The sequence below is a fragment of the Stegodyphus dumicola genome, chromosome 11, assembly GCF_044657685.1.
Source record: "Stegodyphus dumicola isolate Sdum_Otavi_A_Nest chromosome 11, ASM4465768v1".
NCBI classification, from domain to species: domain Eukaryota; kingdom Metazoa; phylum Arthropoda; class Arachnida; order Araneae; family Eresidae; genus Stegodyphus; species Stegodyphus dumicola.
In genome coordinates this window covers 11,682,921-11,707,330 of record NC_140778.1, presented here as the reverse complement: position 1 = coordinate 11,707,330, position 24,410 = coordinate 11,682,921, and positions in this window count along the sequence as shown.

The window sequence follows — 24,410 nt, the reverse complement described above, 5'->3', positions numbered from 1 at the left end:
TAATAATTATTATCCCATTTGCAAAGACTTATCTAGACAGCTTCCTGACTGTAAATTTTTGGGACGCCTTAGTTGTGAGTTCCTTGCAGTTCAGTCGGTCTCGTCGGATGATCATCTTACACTTAAATATATTTTTTTTTTCTTGTATAAAAAAAAAAAAAAAAAAAAAAAATTGAAAATTGTGTTTTCAACCCAAGACATAAAAGACCTGTAAAAATTCTTTTAATTTTCTCCTCTCAAACTCAGATGTTCATATAATACGCGAATCTCTATATGATACGATGTGCGTAAAAAAGTACAGTTCACCAAATAAAAGACAAGGGCTCCGATGCTAGTATTTCAGGCGCAGACATATTCCTTGCGAGAGTTTTCATAGTAAATAAAATATTATTTCCCATATTAAAGCTGAAATGTATTTATCGAAAATTCAAGTGCCCCATTGTCACATTTGTCAGAAGTGCCACAACACTCCCGAGAATGACCATGTGGCACCTACATGTGTCAAATGTGCAGGTGACACATCTAGGTGCCATAACTGGCAATTGTGACCACCAGGGGCGTCTCGAGATGCCTAAGCGAGCAAATAGTTTTGGCCCCCAAGTAGCATCGTATAGAAGACGTCGGAATTTGCTTCATGAAAAAAGAAGCATGTTAGTAACACTCCAAGAAAGTCTGCAATAGAATAAGGAATTAGCAATGCTCAGGCTCTTAAACCGGACACTGCTGAAAATCCTATTACCCAAAATGTGAGTTTACTGTCCCCAATACTACAGCTTCAATTTACAACCACATTAATATTTCAAATTTCCAAGTTTACAACCACATTAATATCCCAAATACTTCATACAGAAATGAACTTTCAGGTATTCTGGAATTGTTTAACTTTACGAATCAATTTCAAAAAGATTCTGGCCTAAGTTTTGCCAGCATTTTTAGTCATTAAAAGTTAAATGCATGCTATGAAACAGTGCGAAAATGAATTAGGTAAAATGTTTGTATTGTATCAGATACTCGAAGAAAACTACAGGCTATCTTATCAAAACCAATTATGAATTCTGAACTTAAAATTGTGACAGAGGATGCAAATTGTTTATTCCATAGAATTAATGAAGTTCGTATTTTTGTAAATGAGTACAATCCCGATGTAATCCTCCCTGCATGAACACAAGCTCAGGCCAGTGGCAACTATTAGGATCAGGAGTTATTACCTGTATAGTCTGGATAGAAGTCGTAACGGCCAATGTACGTAGTACCTAATTCTTGTAATTAAGTGCTCCATCCATTAACACACTGCACTGCCACAGTTTTTAAGTCTCTGCAGAGACATTAGATTAAATTTTGGAAGCAGGCAAGATGAAAAATAGGGAACGCCTTCGCCGGGAATCGAACTACGGACCTCTCAATTACGCGCTGAGCGTGCTGACCACCACACCACGAGGGTATGCCATGAAGGCGGGAAAAACACCTTCTATACTTCCCTTTTAACCCTTTCTGACGTACTATACTTTAAAGTCAGAATTTCAACAAAAACATTTGTATGCAGTCTATTTAGGCCTAAAGGAGTATACATGTAAAGTTTTGTAAAGATTGCATTTACTGTTTTAATTTTGTGAGCGTTCCATGAGGTGGAACACTGCGCCGCCATAGCTCTTAAAAGTGCACTGTATTATGGCTGTATATATGGTTTTCTGGATATACATAATAGTTTATGGATATACATAATAGTTTACATGTATATACACAGATCTTATATAAAAAATATTTACAAATTTTTCGATTTCTTAGCTTCGTGAAACTGTTCAAAGCATGTCACATCTTTTTGATAGAAGCCTAAACCAACTTCAAACAAAATGTGTCTCGCGATGATTCGAGCTACTTATTTCTCACCTGAAAACTACTGACAAAAATGTCAAGACGCCCATATTAGGGTTTTCATAGCACAATCCACACATCACCACTCAATATTCCTTTGTTTGATTTCCTTCCGCCCCAAAACAACGGAAACAGAAAACGTATGCAACAGATGTTTTCTCCTAAGAATGGATGTTCTGATGCATAATAGCATGAGATCGCTAAAGGCGCAGTGTTCCCGCTGATGGAACAGCCTGTTTTATTCAATGGTTCTGCGCATGCTTTTTGTATGAAAAATTAAAACAAGTATAGAACAAATAAAATAAAGTACACCCATTAAAAGTATACGGAATGTTTTTTTCCAAACATTTTTTTTTTTTGTATCACAAAAACAAATGGAGAAAATTACTTGAAAATAAGTGGATTTTTAATAATACATCATAGTTAAATATTCTCGGTCTCCTTGTGATATGGACTCCATCTACTATTTAAAAGGAAAATTTAAAAGTATATTCTAAAGGCATTTTTATCCATTTGGGGTTGAATTTAACGGTTTCAAAAGCGATCCAAGTTGGGTGTTCCATGAAGTGAAACACTGAGCAACAAAAGGTTTTAAAAGGCGACTAGAGTTTTCAAGGAACCCAATCGCCAAATCCTGGGTGAGGAGAATCATCATCCAACACCCTCTTAGTTCGAGTGCCACTGTAGAGACATTAGGTATTTTTGAAATATTTGAAAGCAGGCAAGATGAGATTGACAGATTAGCAAAGCTTTCGTCGGGAATAGAACCACGAACCTCTGGAATACGCGCCCAGCGTGCAGACCACTACAACACGAAAACACGCTGAGAAGGCGAGAATACCTTACACCTTAACTATCACCATGACGCCACTCACCTCACGACCACTAACAATTATCTCCGCCTATTCACCATTTAATAAGAGATACAAGGGAACATTTAGCGTGATTTTTCAGGAGTTTTCCCCACCACAATATTGTCTTAGATGGAGACTTTAATGCACACCACCACGAGTGGGACAGCACCAATAACACTTTCCTCCGTAATGTAGTTCTTCAATTTGCCAAAAGCGGCCTTTCTTACAAAAGTCGAATTACAATTGAAGTAATTACAGTTACAAAACTCGTTGATGTTGCACTCGTTTACAGGCGTATCAACCCTGAATTTTCCTGAAATGTCCCATTTCTAAATCTTTGCTTCTGTCAAATTTTCTGTGTTCACCACTGCATCCAGAGTGAAGATAGTATTTCGTATTTACTTTAGCCACGATCACAGTTGATATTATCTGAATTTCGCTGATAGTTTTAATTGAAATGAGAAAAAATAAAAATAATGTTTCAAAACTGCAGCATTTCGAACAACAACAAGAGAAAACTAAAGAATGTAGTATTACTGCTTTTTTCACTTTGTAAGAATTTTCTTCTCGGAATAAAATGACATCAATTCTCTGAGCAAATACTGCTCGCTGTGTCACTAGGAGATTTTGTATAAAAAATTAAGCACTTCGTTAAATTCTGCAGTGAATAACTGCATCGGGATCCTGAACTGGGAAACAGTAAAACAATCTTCAGGAAATTTAATGATAGTCTCATCTGTAAACTTATTGCTAATGAGGATGTCAAATATACAAGACATCTCCCAAGTAATCTTTCATAATTATCCATTCTTCCTCTTTCAGGTAATTTCATTCAGCTCTATGTCATCCCATCATCTGAAATCTGTCTAAGGGAAGGTATGCTTTCGTGACAGATTATCTAAGGGAAACAATCTCGCACTACAAAAAGATAAAACCATAAAAATGCCCATGCAATCAGCTTGTTCACGGGGGAATGCAAGTCAAACTACCAGTATGTTAAGAGAAGCGATTTCAAGAATGTTTAATTATTTTATTTAGTTTGTCAAAAGCTAAATAAAATAATTAAACATTCTTGAAATCTCTTCACATTACTGAAATGGCAATAACTTCGAATTATACTATGCTACCACTTTTCCTCTAATTTGAAATTTTGAACTTTTCCGTTATCGGACAGCCCACCAGCGACTGAGCGGAGTCTAACGAAACAACTGGTGGTTCTGTCCGGGGTTCGAATCCCGGCAAACGGGCTGGTTGCCAGGATGATATTCTTAGTTTTCCATTTGTGTAACATGTATGCAAGCCAATTTCCGTTAGGCAGTCCTCGAACGGAGGCTTCCTTCACCTTAGGCAAATAACCATCGAGTACTTTGCCATAATCAAATAAACCTTTATCCATAACATGCTTTAAATATTTTTATGTTGAAAAGTTTATGTGCTAATGTTGGCCCCCATTGAATGAAGTATGTTGTTTATTTTTTCATTGTTTTTTATAACAACAATGTTTTTGTTTTCAGAATCTGAATTATCAATAAAATTCTTTTAATAATATGCGATTATATTTTGTTTTTTTGTTTAATGAAACATTAATTTAAGCGACAAATCTCTTACATTTAGAAAAATTTTCGATTTTCGAAACGAGTTGCTGTCAAAAGCGCATCTTCTTGTTGCTGCATATATTTATTTAAAGCAAACTGCTAGGCGCGTGTGCTTTTATATTTGAAAAGATTCAGAGAATTTTCAACAGGGAAATAAAGTTATTAATTTTACTGAATTTGGTGGATTCTTTGTGTTTTGAGGTAAAAGTCAAACCATCAGATATGTGACAACCTTAAAATAAGGGTATATATAATCAGGATTTTGCGGCCAGACATTTCCAGCGAAATACATTACAAAAAATTTTCTATGTAGAATTAATGTATATTCCGTTTAGTATTTTAATTTATCAGTGTTATTACACATCAGTTTATCAGTGTAAGTTATATCGAGTTTTAGTTGTGTTCGATATAAGAATTTTATTTGGTTTATATAAAACCGATTCGTTTAATATTATTATATTTATTAAATACTATTTATTAGGTTTCCAAATCTGCCAAACCCAATCAATGGCCTCCTGGCTAAGATATCTGATTATCGCTATTTCGACTCATATTCGAACCCAAACAAACGAACTGGTTGAATTTTGTGCTTTCCCCTATGTGTAACATGAACATGAGTGCGTTTTACTTGGAAAGTCGTCCATGGAGACATTCATTGTCTTCGGCTGATAGATCTCGTTTCCTTTGCCATACTAAAAAAATCTAAAAATTTTTCAAAAAGACTAACAGATGCATATAACAAAATAAAATTAAGTAAATGCATATAAGAAAATAAAATAAATGCATATAAAAAAACTGAAGTAAATGTATATAACGAAAAAAAAATGAGGTTAAAAACAAATTTTCAATCATTTTTCAATACAGTAGTTTTTAAATTGCTTGTTTTCAAATTTTATTTCATTTTTATGTATGTACTAATATACTGTGTATGTGTGCGAAGGTGTGCTTGTTCGGCATATCCACATATATTAATTAAATAAATCTGATTTGAAAATGCATGCACTAACGCACTATTCTCCTAATTTGAAAAACACTAAAGTATTGTCTGAGAAAAATATTTATAAAGAAAATTAAATTTCGTCTCCTTTCTCGGTGCTGTGTAAAAAATTTAAATAAGCTTATTAATTTTTTTCTTCTTTATTAAAAACAAATTAGTTTCTTTTCATCTATATATGAAAAATAACAAAATCTTGCTGTCAGAATGGAAATTCTTAAAAATATAAAACTCGATTTTTTTCGAACAAAAGTTTCTGAGAAATTTCTGTAGGTCAGCAGGTAGTAACAGGACCACTGACTGCTTTGTTTGAAAAACCCGATGAAGTGGATGATTTTACCCCCAAAAGGTTTTTTTTTAACAAAGCAGATGCGATCCAAATGGCTTTGCTGAGAAGCGTTCGTATTTGAATCGCTTGAAGCTTGAAAGCTTGAGTTGGAAGACATTCCCGAAGCAATCGGTCAGACAGCAATAAAATTTGTTATAGATATTTCTCTCTCTCTGTGAGTTCTTGAAATCTTGGAATGGGTGAAAGTTTATTTTGTTTTACATATATAAGGAAACTGCATGTAAAGCAAAATAATTCAAGGCACCCACTGTATGTTAATCATTGTACGTCCCCTCAGCTCTTCGGTTGGGTATTAAGAAAACTATACTGCTTTTGTATTACTTGTATAGTGAAAGATTTGAAAAAAATAGCTTCATATGAAAAGTTTTTCTCCGATGAACGATTACAGCTGAAACATGTTTCTGTCTTCAAGTATATCCACAAAATATGAAATAGTATTGTATTCTTTTGTATTCTAGTGCATTTTTATATTACTTCGTGGTAAACTTTTTTATTCTTAAATTTCTCTCTCTCTTTTATTATAATATACAAGTACTCTTTCAAATATGGCTGACCTATGAACCTAAATTTTTATACTATAAAATTTTATATAAAAATTAGCCGTAATCATTAGACACAGCTTTGTGTATATTATATTCTTGAATACATGCCTGCAATTAATACTAAGAATACTATTGATAAAATTCGTGATATAATTAATAATGAAAATACTGTTTAAGCTAAAAACCGATTTGAATCTTTTTTTCATTATAGGGTAACATGAGCCAAACAATTTTCGTTAGAAATATACAATTATGCTAATTTGACACATCAGATGGAAAATATTTTATCGTCATCATCGGCTATGATAAAAGATTTATACGCTTAAGATTTTGGATTATGAAAAAGCACACAGGACCTATTTATCTAAGGGAAAGGAAGTCTTCAGGGTAGATTTATTTTGTGGGAAACAAACTGTTAATTCTCAATCAATTGTACTTATGAAAAACCCCTAAGCCTCCCATGCAGCTGCTAGAATTTACCGGAGCTCAGCTATCTTACCGCTTGGAGACTAGTTGGCTTTCTGAACTTACGCAATATCTATCTGAATTTGAATATTTGCATAAAAAACGAGCAAAATAAAATGACACATTGTAAATAGTACATTTTACTGAAATCAAACTTTCTTTGAAAAAGGAAAATTAATTGTAAGGAATAAGATGGATGCATTTAATTAAACAGCGGGCAACAACAGCGCTAATCATATGTTTCGTATAGGAAATCATTTTCTTCGTGTTATCGTATAACGGAAAATATCCACAGATTATATTTTACAGTTTTTAAGAAGTCATGGGTTATCTGCTTTAAGAGAACACCTTCGTGGGCAATTTTCTAAATAAAATTAGCTTGAATTCATGTTACGCATCGGGAAAATCATAAAGACCACAAGCAGCTAAACTGTTCGGTTGCCAACAACAAACTACCAACATCCAGCAATCTTATTCACTCAACTATAGTGAACTTAAACTAATGTTTGTATATTATTAGTAGTATTAAAATAACGAAAATATTTATTCTAATAAAAATTTTTGTTTGAATATCCTCCCTAGTAAGGTATTTCCTTTGGTTGGAGATTTGTCAACAATAAATGCTATGTTCAAACAAGACATTTATTTAGAGCATAATGCTTCAAAAATGTATGCTGGGATCCCTAGAAAAAAAATATCGCCGGAAAATATATCTCCGAAAAATATTTAATTATTCATATTCTTATGATTAATTATTAAATAATTAATAACTTTTATAATTATTAAATGAAATGCTTATTTATACTTTACCAAATGTACAGCAACACTCTTTTTTTACAAAAATACCATATTGAATAAATTATATTGTGAGCTAATAAGTAACAACATTGCTTTGTTTAATTAAGATACAATAACAAGCCGAACAAACATTAAATTGGAAGTCAAACAACAAAAATCAGCGTTATATTTTCAAATTTTCACAATCTAATTTTCATTATATCTTATCTCGTTCACTTGCGCTTTTGCAGCTGAAGATTATGGTTCGGTAAAACCATCGAAACTAGTCCTGTGAAAATTTGAAAATATAACGCTGATTTTTGTCCTTTGACTTCCAGATTAATTGCTTTGTTTGTTATTAATATGTCTCATCTTTCCTATTTCAGATAAAATTTACTAGTGTTTCTTGGACAGGAAAGGAAGAATTTTTAATTTGAATCAATAAATTTATGATACACTGAAAACGGTTTCAAGTTCTTCCCTTTCTGAATATCTTAAATGTATATCAAAAAGTAAAATGCAAATTTAATTTTAATATTATCACCCTTAAAAAACACCCAAATGTTTCGCTTATTACTCTCTTAAAACTACGTAATAATTAAGGAAAAAAAAATATTTAAAATAATTATTAGTTGCATGCAGTTGAAGAATATAGGAAAATGCTGAAGGTTTTAAAGATTTTTAATTAATGACAAAAATACAGAAAATCGGAAATAATACGTAATGTTTCAGCAATATCTCAGTAGGAATGAAAGTTGCACCAGATATTTGTCAGAATATAATTTTAGTGATAGCAGTTTAATCAGTCTGCATTGAAATTCCGGTGATAATCAGTGACATACAGATTTAGGTTACTTAGGCTAAAAATGCGTAATAATTTAAAATTTAACCGGGTAAATTTTAAAACCAATTTATTTAAAAACTAGCAGCTTCGCTGCGAGCCTTCGTCTGGCTTTTAAATGTACCGGAAAAATGGCTGAAGGGAACTCCAAACGTTAAATTTAAATACTGCGTAGAATTTTACTCTGCAGAACAACTTCATAAAAAAAGTTATTACGTATAACAAAAATACAATGAAATAAGCAATATCCCTTAATACAAATATTAATTATCCTAATAAATAAATTAACCAAATTCCCTTTGCAAAATCTTAAGAACTCAAATGGTATTAAGGAGGTTAAGAACTTTGTTTCCTAAAAAAATCAGTCAAAACTTTTCAATATCTTAAAAACAGTGAAATGAGCATTTAATAAAATAAAGGAATGCAAAAAACAAATAATTCTGAAAAGTAAAGTATAATTAATGATATTTTATCTTATGTTTTCAAGGGAAAAAATTACAATGAAATAAGCTATATCTCTTAATACAAATATTAATTATCCTAATTAAAAAATTAACCAACTTTCCGTAGAAGAACAAAAATCATGCAAAACTTTTCAATATCTTATAAACAGTGAAATAAGCAAAAAATAACATGAAAGCAACTCAAAAAACATAAAATTCCGCGTAGAATTTTACACCACAGAACAACTTTATCAAAAAAAATTAATAAAAATATATTATATTTATATAAAAATGACAATGAAATATGCCAATCTCTTAAAAACAGTGACATAAGGAATACGATGAAAAATTGTTGCCAAACCCATATTTCTAAAAGAATGAAACTATTCAAAATGATGCGATTTCATCAAAAATCTATCAACAACAATAAGACAGGAAAATTGTTGCCAAAATCACATTTTTAAAAATGTGAGATGTGAGAACTGTACTCGGATGCTTCATTTAAAAAATCTTTTAAAAATACAAAATATTATCATTTTTCCAAAATTCTTTTTGTAAAAGCATTCGCAAGGATGAAAGTTTAACGAGTTCAAAAATCAAAGAAAAATAAACTGTACATTTTTAAAAATAAACGTTTTTAGAAAAAATCCCATTGAAAAAGTGTTAAGCTCCCTTTGTTAAATAAATTCGTATTTAATCGATTTATTGAAACACGAAATTTATTTTAAGTTCGTAAAATAGCTAAGTGCCTACGTTTCATGACGATGTGAAAATGAAGTGTGTAGAGTAAAATCTCGCTTTCCTATAGCCCATTATGTTTCAAAATGACACGATTTCGTCACAAAACATGAAATAAAAAAAATTCGAATTCGAATTTCGAAAAAATCGCTTCGAAGTGCACTGGCTCTTGTGTAGATGTACCTATGTACCAAATTTCGTAGCCGTGGGTCTATTAGCTTACGCGCAGCGCGAACGAAAGGCACACACACAGACAGACTCTTTCTTTTATTATATGTAGAGAAGATATGTAGAGATAAGATTGTTTAAGGGAAGAAAACTTTTACGTTTCGCAGCTGTACCCTGCGGCTTTAAGACGGTCATCACGGAGAGTCTAGCCTTTTGCAATTCTCTTGAGAGCTCACATAGACGCGAACAATATATAGCAATCTATCTCACTTAGCGGAATTATTGAAGTAAAATTCTGGGAGGGATGGGAAATAACAAAAGAACTGCTTGACAATTTTCAGAGGTTTAGGGTTATTTTCGCGACATTTTACGGGAAGTTCGGTCCAAAACTAGCGACAGTTTTAAAGGGATTCGCAGAAAATCAGTCGACAGGCTAAGGGTTAAAAGCTTCAAAATTTTGAAGTACCTCCATTTTTTCATGTTTTCTTGGTCCACTTCCATCTCTCAGGAACTGATTTGAAGGCCCCTTCCATCCTTTCTTGGTCTTCTGTCATCTCTTCCTTAATAGGTTTCATCCCTTATTTGGCAGATTCTTAGCTCGCTTTTATCTCTTTAAATGCAGGAAAGGCTGACATTATTTATCTTTGTTGCTCCCCGTCGCTCTTCCCAAAGCTGTCTTATCCCATACCTGACACCAAAAACTGTTTCGAGCGTACGAACTCCCAACGTACTGAATGCACCCAGAAACAGTGGTAGCATGATGAAACTTATTTTCACGTAAAGAAAAAAATCAGTCCTGGAACTTTTCACAAAAGAACTCATACAGCTTTTCTCAGTCTTCAGAGCACAATAAGTATTTCTCTTCAGACTACTAAGAATGTTAAGCACAGCAGAAAGCAAAGCTCGCACGGAGAACTCTTAAAACACCGAATTAAACTTAGAGCTAAAATCTCTGAACTCAAACTGAGAACTGATGTTTTCTCCATCCTTATGTAGTTTTCCTTCTGCCGACAAGAAATTTGCGGTACGTTCTACTTCTGGAAATTTGCGGGAAACATATACGGTTGCAGTTACATATAACGACCGAATACTAGAGTTATTCAGGCATTGTGGCCAATTACAGTTATGTTGTTACCAGAACAAAGTGTCGAGCGATTTCTTGTCAAATTTTGCGATAAACTTCAGTCGTGAAAATAATCGACAGCTTGGCGATACATACATACAGTTACACAGAGATATCACCAAAATGCCGTGGGATTTCTCACCAAGTTTGTTTAGAAAATTTAGTCGTTGCGAAAACAGGTCACCAGCTTGCCAATATCTGGCCAATTAAGCGAGAATGTCATTTGCCTCAATGCAATCTTTGCATTTCTACAGGCCGTTCATGACACATTCTAGAAAAATACGTAACGGTATATTTGTGTTTCAGTTATCGAAAATTAAATTCATTGTCTGGATCCTGAATCTTATGTTTGTGGCCAAACCGGCTGTTAGTGTCGAAAGCGATTTCGCGTGATCCACTGTAGTGAGAGTGTTTATATATTTCTAAAATGAGTTTAATAAGATTGACAAAAAGCAAATAGTTATAAATAAAAGATTTTGATATCTGCTTATTATTTCAGATAAGAAATATAGTCTGCTACATTTAAATTTATCCTTCTTCCAAAAGGCGCAAGTAAACAAATTGTGGATTAAAATATCCTTTTTTTGCGCTTCGAAGGAGAAATGTTTCATAATTTAAAAATGTTGTGTAAAAGTGTCGTAAAATAGAATTAAGCATTCTAAGAGCAAAATAAGCAACATTAACAATCAGAAAGGGAAAATCCACCAATCATTACTTCTACATAAAAAGAAGAGTCCAAACGAATACTCGGACACGATGAGTATTGTTCCTAAAGCTCCTACATTTAAATCGCTGTTAAAAGAAGAAATTCAGTCCACGCAGGCATCAGTTCGAAAACCTCTAAATACATGAGTAGCTGTAATAACTAAAATACTATACCAGTATTTGTTTAATAGTATACGGTAGATACTAGTTTTATTAGTTTGAGAAAAGCCTGATGATTTTTCTATCATCTTAGTTTTGTATAATTTAGAATTTTCAGTCTTCACATTTCTGTTTGGGTGTGGAAGGTATTTAACCTCACAAAACGTTTTATACTATCTGTATACGACTATTTGACGCACCCATGAGAAAAATTATATTATCTTACTCTAATGCAGCTAAATATAGTTGCAGCGGATGCTTTTTATAACGATCCACAATATCCTATCAGAACAGGTCTTATAGTTGTGGTCCACAAAGCCAAAGTTTAGTTAATTGCAATGGGCTAATGAAACGCTCGAATCTTAGGGAAGATTGAAGATTCGAAAAGTCGAACAGTAGCGTTCTTTCAGCCATTCGAATCGCTCGAAGCCTAACTTAAAAACATTAGTCATTTAAGTACTAAACATTTAAAATAAAATCCTCTACCATCGCAATTTCACGCGACCTGCATCTTCAATATATGACTTCTACTGTGCTGAGATTTAAACTTTCAACTTTTCCGACGGAAATGAGACTTTTCTCCTTTTATTCTCTTGCGATTTCAGATAATCGGGAAAAATTTTAAATTTAAACTGTTTCTAATATATATTTGATCTCAAAATGTATTAACAATGTCTAGATTATCGATTTTTAATTTTATCCTTCATTTGTGAAATTTCGAGTTCATCCTTTTAATAAATATCGGTAAATCGGTTATTAAATTAGTTTCCATTGCTGTTTATGCTATTATAGACTCAAATAGCGCAAACAGCGCTCAAATGACTGAAATAGCAAATGTGATTTCCGAATTGATGATACCAACAAAGTACATTCCATGTTGTTTTATACAATCTCCTTTCGTAATTAGCATTTCATAGTACGGAAAATCACTATACCTATAATCCAGTTGTCTGGGAGTAGAGGCCGTCGTTGCAATCTTACGTGTCGAGCGAATACATTTTCCCTTCAGTTAATTAGCACTAATCTGACATTAATTACAATGGCAACGATTTCCAGAAAGCTTAATAGTTTAATGGTTTTGTGTAAAGTTTTACATTATTTTGATTGCCATTAGAAACGAACATGAGTAACATCTCTCAAAATCTATAATCTGTGATGTAAACCTTATTGAATGTGATATAAACTTTATTATTGAATAAGGTGATATAAACCTTATTATTGGAAAGATTTAAAGATGGGGATTTCATTATTCATATGACTTGGTATCTAATTGTTATTAGACTATTTTATTATCATAATTCTGTTTTACTTTTATTGCAGCTTGTATAATGATAATTGAAATTTCAGGGGTTTTACGACATTAAATGTACACCATTGATTACAGACATGTTGATTAAAACAATTAAATTCAAGAAAATGTCTTACAACAAAACGCAGATAAATATTTAACTGTTAGAATCAATTTTTCATTTCTAGTTCATACACGTGAATTAAGTCAAACTTGTTGAGGTTAATATGAAAAGGTTATATTAGTGATTTGCTCTCAGGAAATCTCACAAGTACTTCGTTTCTGTTTTTTATATTTGTATGATATTCTCGTTCATTGCTATTGCTCAATATAAGCTTTTATCTCTGCTAAACAATCAAAGTACTCTGTGATAACAATTTACTTACTTTTAAAAAATGAATGCAATTTATATAGCTTGGATAGTCAAATATTTCGGAAATTTAGTTCGTATTCCAAGACATTTCAAATTTCTTTTTAAATACATCTGACGTGAAAACAGGGTTTTGATTCGATGGAGCTGTGGACTTTTAAAATTATAATTAGAATTTGAGATTATAATATTTATGAAAAGAAGGGAAACCAATTTATTGCTCACTAGTTTTTTCATATACTGTTGTGCTTTATTTATTTAAAAAATGTAAACTACATCAATGTAAACTTTACTATATAAAGTGCTTTAATCATACTGCTCTGCGCATTGTAGGCAGAATGGTGGCTTTCGAATAAATTGAAGTTTTGTTATTTTATGCTGTAGTTCCGCGCGAAATATTGTAAAAATTATATTTTAAATTTGATTGAAAGCGTGTTTGGATGACCATGCACTTGACGTAAAATTGACAGAATTTTAAAGGAACTCTAAAATTCATTTCTAACGACGAATTCGTTGATGTTTCATTCAGGACTTCTTTGTAAAGCCCCCACAGGATGTTTTTATTAATTAAAGTATTTAAATAACAGTTTTGTCTTGCTGTTAAACTTTCAAATAGGAGAACTTGTTGTAAGCTCAAAGTGTTAATTATCGATATAGTTGTTCTTGCAAATTTTCTACAATTTATACCTTTTCGAAGATCCGTCATTTTTCTTTTTGTGATTCGACATGGATTACCGGTTTTCAGCAACTTACCCCTCCGCTACTGATAAATTCCCCACCATAAGTAAAAAAAATCTGATGTGTACACGACATGTGATTCTTGCACCGAATGTTAAATTATACGCATTTTTTTCTTTCATTTCATTGAATCTTAATTGAATTAAATCTACTTCGTCGATAGCGCATAAACCACAATAGAACAAACGCACTCTTTAAAATTCACTAGATTTGTTTACCATAGTGACACTCTGGCGCTAGGTTCACTTAATAGCGTTACATTTCGTTCATTTTTTCCAATATGTTAAAATTTGTACTGGTAACATTTGCTTGGTTTAAATAAAAGATGCATGAGAGTAATATTGTAACCCAGAATGCACAAAATTTATATCATTTGAAGAATTATCTAATCTTTGCCACATGTTCTATTCAAATACTATAATAAATATAAAACGATGTGTAAAAGAAATTACACAAAAAATGAAAAAAAAAAAAAACAGTTTTTTACAGACGATTCAACATTTCTCATTCAATTAACTTAGTTCTCGCTTCGAAACAAGGCCAACATACACAAAAACTCAAAATATATATATTTTAAATTACGAAGTCAATCTTAAACAGTTATTTCCTCGAATAAATTACGGAATGGGTTAAGCATGATTTAATTCGCAATAATAAAAGAAGGCGTTATCTTTGTTTTTTCAAAGCTTAGTTTCTCTAGATTGGCAACAAATCCGCTATTCTGCCAAGTTTTAAATGCAAACAAACATGTCCGACATAGCAAAAATAATTAGTCTTAGCCGCACTTGTTATGTATTATTTTTGTTGTGTACAATTTATTACGTATTATTTTACTGTGAATAGGAAATTTTTAGTGATTATATTATTTTACTGTGAATAGGTAAATTGTAGTGTTCTTATTTAAGAATTAATGTTTAATGTATAGTTTTGTTTGAATTTTTCATTCGTTTACGACAGAAGTTCTTTTAAGTTAGCAGAAATGCTGATGCAGCTAAACAACCGATTGTTTACCGGAAGATAATACAACATAATTCCATCATTCTTATTAGGCCCACCAGCGGCCGAGCGGTAAAGTCGCTAAACACTGGTAGTTAGGTACGAGGTTCGAATCCCGCGAACGGGCTGGCTGCATGGGTGTTTTCGTGGTTTTCCCCATGTGTAACGTGTATACGAGCCAGTTTCCCTTAGAAAGTCCTCCACGAAGGCATCCCTCCCCTTAGGCAGATAGCCCTAGTGAGCTTTGCCATAATTAAATACACACCATCATTCTTAAATCAATAGATGAAGAATTAACGAACATATACGGGTAAATAAACTGAGATCACTGAGCCGGGTAACAGAGAGGATATGCACATATATTTATATACTTTTGGTGCGGCGGATTGCAACCAAAATAAGAGGTTCACATCTACATGTTATAGCACTCCTATATACAAAACTTCAAAGTTCTGAGGCTACTCGTTTTTGAGCTATGCGAGATACGTACATACCTACGCAGAGACGCCACGAAAAATTCTGTTTAAAATTTATTTTAAATGTCTAAATATCAGTGTAGATATATCAGTGCAAAATTTCCATCTATCGCGGTACGTCAATATAATAGCATTATTAGTGTATTATATCAGTGTAATAGCATCTTGTATCTTGTTAGTCCAAAGGGACTTGAGTCCCGAAGGACTATTACTTTCGTTTTGGCATTTTGCGTCGGACGGATAAATGTCGGTTCACTTTTCAAACTGTTGCCATAAAATGTTAGAGTCCTGCATTATATTTGAAGAAATTAAATAATGAAAATCTGCGTAAATGTATGTATATTTCTCACATTGTCATAAAATAACGGTACATAGAGTCATCGAATTTTGAATAACGTAATCCTCCAACGAATATGAGCATGTGGAAGACCAAATTTGAAATTTGAAATTTGTTTTATGATCGATTTCCTATTTTTTAAAACTTTGACGAATTTTTGATTAACAAACTCAAGGATTTCAAAGCGAGCAATGGCAACGTTGTGCAGAAAAAACATTTTATCTCCAGCGCGTGAGTCTCTGTATCGGAAATTCTAAAGATATGCTCGTTTTAAAACTATTTTGCGATATTGCTGTTGCACTGGATCTTATGGTTTAAGTGCGAGGAACATGATATTTAATAAAGAAAGGTAACACACAAAATGTTAAAAAACGCCCCCTTTGGTCGTAATTTAAAATCTGAAACATTTCAGATTTTGTTTTTTTTTATGAAATTGTTGTCTTATACCTTGTCCGGATATAGCCGTTTACAGTAAAATGCTCCTATTAAAATTAAACACTATCATATATCGATTAGTAATCGAAAGAGTTTTACCCGAGCTTTTGTTAAAAACGTTAAGACAAAGCAGCAGTTTAAAAGTAATATCAGATAATAAAATATCTTTATGATTCGAAAGATTTTTATTTGAGCAAATTCATCGTAAATACTTAATTTTAAATAAAAGTGCATAATCTAAAATATATAAATGTTGTTAAATCATCCATTCAATCTAAACTGCTGAATTTCAAAAATACATTAAATACAAGCCCATTTATTTCCCATTTCATATTAAATCCGATCGAAATATAAAAGCAATAGAAACAAAATTTTCCCTTTCTAATTTGAAAGTTATTCTTTTTTTTTTAATGTTACTAGAATTTACATAAAAATTAACATTGCTTCAATTTTTGCTGATTAAAAATGTGGGTAAATTGTTATCACATGTACTGTAAATCGAATTTCTGCATTTTGTCGCTGAACAATTTTTATCGGTTTGGTTTATTTTAATTACCACAAACCACCCAAAGCCTGACTGTCAAAATGGAGGGATGTCTTCATGGAGGACGTTCTACGAAAAACTGCCGCGTGTCCACATTACACATGGAGAAAACCTCGAAATTTCCCATGCAGCCGGCCCATTACCGGGATTCGAACATCCGACCGGACTACCTGTGTTCAGTGACTTTTCCGCTAAGCCGCTTCTGCGCCTGGAACATTTTGAAGTGAAGACAGAAAAATGTAACTCTTCTTTATATATTACGATTTATCTTAACACGTTTTAACTGCCTGAGTTTGGAAAATATTAACGTCTGGTTTTAGGGAATACAAAATTGGCACATGTCGTGTACCAATCGTGCCATTGCAGGTTCGGAAAATGTTTAATTGAAGAAACATGTTACAAAAAAAACATTAATTGGACAAACATTTTTCTTGTATGTACATAAGAAACTAAAGTTAAAAAACCTAAGATAAGCGACTGCCTTTATTTTATTGGCATTGGAATCGGGAAAATACGAAGTTTTTCTTTCTCTTTGTTATGGTATTGTTGCGGTTAAGTTAAACTTATTTTTTAAAAAGTTAAATTAGTAATACTATTAATTAATCACTATTAAGTAAACTGAACCACACTGGTTTAATTCGTTTATCTGCACATCCGTATGTGCATATTAGCATACATAAATACTCCAACTAAACATTTAACTTATTTAAAACAAATAGAACTGTGTCTTTCCGCGACAAAGGAAAGCCTTCCAGAAAGGAAAGTTATCATTTTTTTGCCATTTGGTGCATTTCCTTTATTAGATAAAGATTCGGAGAATATTAATGTTGAAAACTGATGGTTGAGAAGTAAATTTTGCGTAAATATTTATACCCACTTTTAACATTTCTTGCTGTGCTAGCCTAGAGAGTTTGGATACTAATGACGATCCTTGGCATTATTAATCATCAATTTGAATAAAGAACTGGCATTTGGTAATAAAATGCCAAAATGTGTAAGCAAAGTAAATGTGGAAAATTCTATAAAAATCCCAATTTATAATTCGGAAAAAATGAATAATAATCTCTAATTTTGTAAAATAGGGTTGATTTAGAAATCACTCCGTTTAGCGCGTAGTTTTAAAACAATTCCTGAGTGAAACGTAACTCGTTTTTATATCTAGCCTAACTTCAATTCTCGTAAGATCTTCCAAAACTCAAATTTTTAGTTATCAGTCAATTGATAAAATATGTTGCTTTAAGTATATATTTTTTTAATAAAAAAGAGTCCAGATAAGGATTTCAAAATTTTGTTAAAACTTCTCCCACTCACAATAAAAATCAAAGTTCCGAAATGCATCGGAACCGCATTTATCAGCGAAACGAATTATACACAATCAAGCAAACTTGTAAACGGAAGTCATTTCCAAACCCATCGCTTTGCCTCAATGAGACAATGCAGTCATATTAAAGAAAGAAGACAAGTGATTTAATATTGGCTAGTCAATTCCAATGATTCTAAATTACGGAGTGCTGATGGTTTAAAAAGATTTACCTCCTCATCAAAATTAACGAAAGTGAGCAGAAATAAGAAAATTTCGTAAGCTAGATTACTTGATGCAAGCTAAAGGGAGCCACATATGCTTGAGAAAGGTTACGGATCGAGATAAACATAAATGATTAATAAAATGAAATTATAGCTTTTTTTTTTCGGTTTTCAAAATTTTAAACTTTTTTTTATAATTATATATTTTAAGATTTTTAGGGTGTATTTTTCATAGTTTTGTATACAGATTACAAACATTAAAGCAAAAAACTGATAGGAAAGATTTTACGATTAATAGGCTCATTGGCATGTGGCGCGTTGTAATTTCTTTTCAAAATCCATTATTTCTTCGAATCAAAGCTTGTTTCTAAAAATTCGTTTTAAAATATTTCATCCAGACAGAAAATGCATACCTTGACTCAAAGAACAAATTTGCCCAGGTTTGATTTCAGGAAACAGCATATGCTTCCTTCTATTTTGTTAAATATTGATAATTGAAATATATATCCTGCAGGTATTATTCGTTTTAACAAAAGATAAATTTCCTTCTCATCATCTAGTATAGTTATTAAAATATCCCTAAATATCTATAGTGTGAGGTAAAATGATCTTTTCCGTTATTGCTTAATACGTAATGCGTAACAAGCTTATTATGCATTTATGCTCCCATTTCAGTTAGAAAATTATTCGCACATCATACGAAAAGACTCTGCTATCGCCAGCTAACTCTTTATACGCCTAGGAAATTTTTTATCGAAACATTTGAAGGACACACCTATGCATTATCAGGCAGACTCTAATCTACGTACCTGCAGTCCGGTAGTCAGACTTAAAAGCAGTTCAGGTCGCACAGAAGAAAATTCTCAGAGAAACGAATTTATAAATGGTGATTTAAAAATCGAACCTATAAGGATCAAATTTTTCAGAAGTTCTTAGGTACCAAATCATTCCAGAAGATGATTGAATCAGATCCTTTCCTAATCACATGCTTTAATGACCACAACTTCGTAACCTACCTTTGACTTCTGACTTTTATTTATTTATTTATTTATTTTTGTGCGCGGCGTGACTTTTACCTCTCATCACTTTTTATTGATGGGCAAACATATAGTACAGGAGGTGTGCCCACTTTTACCTCACTTCTTCAAGGTTCTCAAAGTTTCAGCTGCTGGCTCGTCAAAATCATACGTTGTCAGAGATTTTATTTTTTTATCTAGCTTATTTTCCTTTCCGGAAACACGTTCTTACTTTATAATCATTATCCTTATAACAATGTTATTCGGGCCATTTGAACCTGAAGATCAAATGGTATCGAGAATGCAAAAATCTTTAACACACACCCGCAGGTAAGTTCTTGTTAAAAGGTTTGAGGAAAGAAAGATATTGCGGATTTAAAATATGAACAAAAACCTTCAAGTAAAATTTTAAAACAATTATACATTTTTGATATTACAATAATTACAGAGAGTTATAATATGAATAAGTTTTGAAATTAATTTTATTGGAAGGTCTATTGTCTAACACGAGTTCACACAACACGAGCCAGACAAATTTGTTAAGCACATGTCCGAGTTTATAAAAAGTACAAACGTTTCCTGTTTCCTTGATCTCCAGTCCACTAACAGCCGAGTGATAAAATCGATGAGTCTCAGCATTATTATATATTTTACTACGTTCTTTAATATATTATGGCATATTACGAAATGGCTGTGTGCCAAATTGGAAGTACTATATTTCTGTCCAAATAGACGTTTGATAGAGAGATACAGTGCAATGTCTGACTACTGGAATCGTAGGGATTTCTGTGATTCGGGGTTTTAGAAATTTCCTGATTTTTAGCTCATGAATTTAAATCTAATAACATAAAATGTAGAAATTGTTAACTTACATAAGGAATAATGAAACATTTATGACTTTAAAGAAATCAAAGTTATCAAAATCTCAATACTTCCTTCTTTGTTTATTTTTATTCTCATCGACTTTCATTAAACATTTTCTGTTTATTAATCATTGTGTTAATACAGTTTCTTCAAATTTAGAGATAGACTTAAATGCTTTGTTTATTTACAAAGTTACATTATTTAAGTACTGCTTTTGCCGTGTTCGAGAATTTACACTAATATTTTAACGAAATTGTTTTCATTCGCAATAAACATATTGTGAATTTCTTCCCTAATAAAAACAATATTTTTCACGTTTTAAACAATATTGTCATCTGAATGGAAAACTTCTGATAAATAATTTTGAAATATAATTACTTCACGTTTCTTCACAAATACCATTAAATGGGAAAATTCGCTTTACATAGTGTGCAAAATCTACGTCAAAATAAGGTTGCTATTTTGCCTTATTGTGATATTGTACTTTCTTAGCTCGAATTGCACCAGGATGCTTATAGAAGGAAAGATAGCAATACGCGTTCGGTTTGGAGATCCTGCTACAGCTCCGGCATCAGAAAATATTTTCGGCATAAATGTAAATTCTAACTGTGAAAATAGCTGTAATAATAGAAATCTGCAAAAAATAATAAATATGCATGGGCATTTCTATGATTTTCCGTAAGTGAAATTTGGATTCGAGTGTTTCCCACTAAATAATCCTGAAATAATGCATCATTCCCCCCCCCTTCAGACAGAGAACTCCTTCGGTGTCCTCCGAAGTAAAGGACACCTAACTAATCAACTAAATCGACATTGATACCATCCATGATTTAATACAAGCATTTTAGTCTTAATCCTCTATTAGTGGAGAAAATGTCACTCCAAATTTACATTCAACATTGTCTTACCTTCTACTCACTTATCGGTGAAGACCACCTTAATATCTCTAGAAAGATCACTCAAGCTGAGCTCAAGTTTATAATAAAACAGCGTCATATACTTTGTTTTATAAATTTGATTTATTTTTAGTTTTTTTTATTTATGTTTGTAAATAGGAACCGCGCCTAAAACAAGAACATAATGTTCACTGAGTTTGTCTCTAAAAGTTTAACTCTTTGTAACCACTGTAAATGGGTGTCCCGAAAAATCTATTTGTAAAACTTTGCAAAGTTTGTAAAGTTTTCTCTCTGTAACATGCTGTTTTTGTAAAGTGTATTGGTAATGTAAAGAGTATTTGAAGTATCTGAAATTAAGTTACGGAAAATAATGTCCTGAGCCACAACGGTAACAATAAGTTGTATATGGTTATTTGTATCTTACAAGATAATTTGTTTCAAATTCCAAAGATGCTGGGTGCGAAACTCTAGGAGATTGAATTTGTCTCTGTCTCTCTATAACTGTTACCTATATATAAGAAATGTAAAGGCTATGAAAAAACTGTTAGCTTTCACAGATTACATAGGATGCATCGTGCTGTTTTTTATATGTGCCATCAAAAACAAGAAGATAATGGAACGTACCAACGGTTTGAGATTAAGATGAAGCAACCGTATCACTTATTTTCTCGGGGTGAGGTATTAAATTTGGGAAACTTACTTTCGATAACGATTTGTAAAACTATAACTTTGGCATATTTAGAAACAACAACTTCAGAAAACTGTTAGATTGCAACCCAACTAATTCAACCTGCAAAATATGACCTCAATGCTTCACAATTTACGTTAGCTTTGAGGTGGGCCCAGATATCGTCGAAAAATTGTTTTTTCCCTTGCATCTTGACATTCAGTTGCTCATATGACAAAGAAGATCTGTGAAAAATGCAAAGTCCGAACGCCATTCTGTATTTTCTAACATTTCGCACTTCTCAAAACACTTTTTCTCATGGAAGAACGACACAATGTCGTCTTTCAGCCGTGCAACCCGCTCGAAACCACATCCTGCAATAAGGCAACATACTTACGTAAAAAGAGTATATCAGAGCATTCAGATTGCACGGACTGAAGAAAATCTCGAAATTGCCTGTATGTAAGCCCAGGAGAGAGACTAGTATTTACAATCTTCACGAGAATAGTCATTCTCTGTTGTAAACCAGTATAGCACGAAAGTATCAAAGCACCTTTATTTATCGATTGTCAATTATGTAGAACTCAAAGATACATCAAACTCTGAGCATCTGTTAGGCATTACATTATTTTTTCAAAATTTAGAACTCTGTATAGGATTGTATATTTTAATTTTTCTTGAACATAGTCGTGTTGAACGTAGTTTGATTTCGTTTCGTTATTCTGCCCTCCAGGAGTATGTTAATTTGTACTGTCATCCTTCTGTTTCATAAGTTTCTGTTTGGAAATTTCAAATATTATTTCTGGAACAACATCTCAAATTTATCAGTGCGTTGGGATAAAGGAATCCAAGCTTCTTCCATCACCTATCCTTTGGAGCATTCACCTCATCGAACTTCAAAGGTCAAGACTTTATACGCAGTGGTTTATTGAGCGAGTATCGAACCATAGACTATAAAATTCTTATAATACTACGTCATCAGGGTGGGATTTTGACATTTCTCTGCCGTTTTGGGTAGCATCGTTATTTGCCTCAACCGTGCATTGGACGCTCCGGTTTTAATGCTTCGTTGTTAAATCTAGTATTTACTGGCAACATCTACGCGTCTTTCTGAACCATGACTTCAATACTCTGTATAAATAATTTTAAAATAAAAAGTTTTGATAATTTTCTCAACTGTTTGATAGATTTATATTTGCATCGCTGAGATAATTCGTATTTTCAGACTATCTTTCACCGAGCCGATTTCAAAGAGGAATATCTTCTATACTTTAAGCACTCCTAATGGATTCGCGGTGATCTACAGTATAATATATACGCATTCTGGTACAACGGACAAACCAAGATCACACTAGTCTATAAAACTCATTTCACGTAAAATGAAATGAAACATTTACAGAACTAAACGTTCAGTGCTGATCAAGTAATCGTTTGTAAAAGAATTTATTAATTCACGAAATAAAACTTCAAATTAGAAACAAATTTAAAATTTTAATCTGTGTGTCATCCTCTTATTATGATAATAACTTAACTTCAATGATAATCTATAAATTTGTTTCCCTTTGGGTCTTTCAAAAGAATTTCAAAATGTTTTGAGCCGCTTTCTGGCATGGAGATAGAGAAGCCGATTTCCATAGCTTTGGATTCGTGTTCGAATCTTGAAGAAGGCGTGGTTTGGTTTGGTTTATTAGATTACGGCAAAGCACTCGAGGGCTATCTGCCTTAAGGGAGGGATGCCTTCGTGGAGGAAGTTTTAAGGGAAACTGGCTCGTATACAGGTTACACATGGAGAAAAGCACGAAAACACCCATGCAGCCAGCCCGTTTGCGGGATCCGAACCTCCGACCGAACTACCAGTGTTCAGCGACGTTACCGCTCGCCACTGGTGAGCAAAGAACGCGTGGATGTTCGTTAAGTGTACAATGTGTATGTGTCAAGCATTTCTGTTGGTTTGTTTGGTTTAGTTGAGTATGGCTCTCTTCCTAAGGGAGGGATGATTTCGTGTAGAACATTCCAAGGAAAACGTGCGCAAATACACATTACTTATACGAGAATAAAACGTTCATGCAGCCAGCCCATTCGCCAGTAAGAGAAGCCATGGCGAAACTGATAGCGCTCAGCAATTTTATTGCTAGGCCGATGGTGGGCGTGAGCAGTTATCGAATCGAAAATCTTCTAGAGAGCGTCTTAATAGAAGAAGGGCTGGAAAGCCTTTGTATTCATCCTTTAGATGTTATTCAGCAAAAGTAGATAGGAACTTCCCCTCAATAGCCAGTGTAATTCGCTCCTTCTGGTGCTCTTTCGGCAGTGTTCTCGGTGATGAGAGAGATAAATGACATTTAGGCTCGACTTTACTCCTCAGAAGCTTAAGTACCAATCTGATTGGTAGATAAGGTAAGCATCTTTTGAAATTTTGTGAAACATGAAAAATTATTTTTAAGAGGATTATGTAGAATAGAAACTTTATTTCAACACGAATTTAGGCTATAATTTGAGTCATTACTTCATCCAGTTCATTGCACTCCATTTGTGCTGCAGAAAACGTTTTTAAGAAAACCAGCTTACGTGGAATTTCTAAAAAAAAACAGCTTATGTGGAATTTCCATGACTATTAACACTTTCCTAAGCATCTGC